We start from the raw sequence: 556 nt of genomic DNA on the forward strand, positions 1-556 counted from the left end.
CAACATTAACATACGTATAAGCAAAAGAACCTATACATAATTAAAGTGCACTCATGTCTGATTTCAGGTCGTCCATTCTTCAACGCAACCTCCGGAAGACATTTCTACTTTCACCAGGAAACTCTTGCCAGCAACAGGTTTCATAAAGTGTAAGATGAACCAACTTCACCCTATTGTTTCCACTTCCTTACAGCCTGTTTTCTAATAATTCTTAATCACTGTTGCATGCAGAATGTGTGGTTCTGAAACTGGCTCATCCTCGACTTCTTTCAGAGATTTAGATGTTCAGAAAATTGAATATGTCACGCTATTGGAGCTGAATGCCTATGTCGTTAATCCTATCCCACAGGTACGTCTATTTACTTATTGTTACTGGAAACACGAGTTACTTTTCACTCTTATTGACAGTAGAAGACTAGAAGTGTACTCATCCTCAACATGTCTATCCCTGTAGGAAACTGAATTCCTCTGCAAAGCTAAAGTCAGTGACATCTCCGGTTCTAAGTGTTAAAGCTACAGCATGGCTTCACATCTTATACATGTGCCTGGTGTAATG

General features: G+C 39.4%; 1 long non-coding RNA gene across 1 annotated transcript; it reads left to right on the forward strand.

Annotated features, from left to right (window-relative positions):
- Window positions 1–67: 67 nt before the first annotated feature.
- Window positions 68–550, forward strand: LOC106322221. The gene is made up of 3 exons (XR_001266292.1): window positions 68–149; window positions 232–349; window positions 455–550. It is a non-coding gene; the product is annotated as an uncharacterized LOC106322221 (long non-coding RNA).
- Window positions 551–556: the final 6 nt, after the last annotated feature.

The sequence above is a fragment of the Brassica oleracea genome, unplaced genomic scaffold, assembly GCF_000695525.1.
Source record: "Brassica oleracea var. oleracea cultivar TO1000 unplaced genomic scaffold, BOL UnpScaffold10329, whole genome shotgun sequence".
Classification (NCBI taxonomy): domain Eukaryota; kingdom Viridiplantae; phylum Streptophyta; class Magnoliopsida; order Brassicales; family Brassicaceae; genus Brassica; species Brassica oleracea.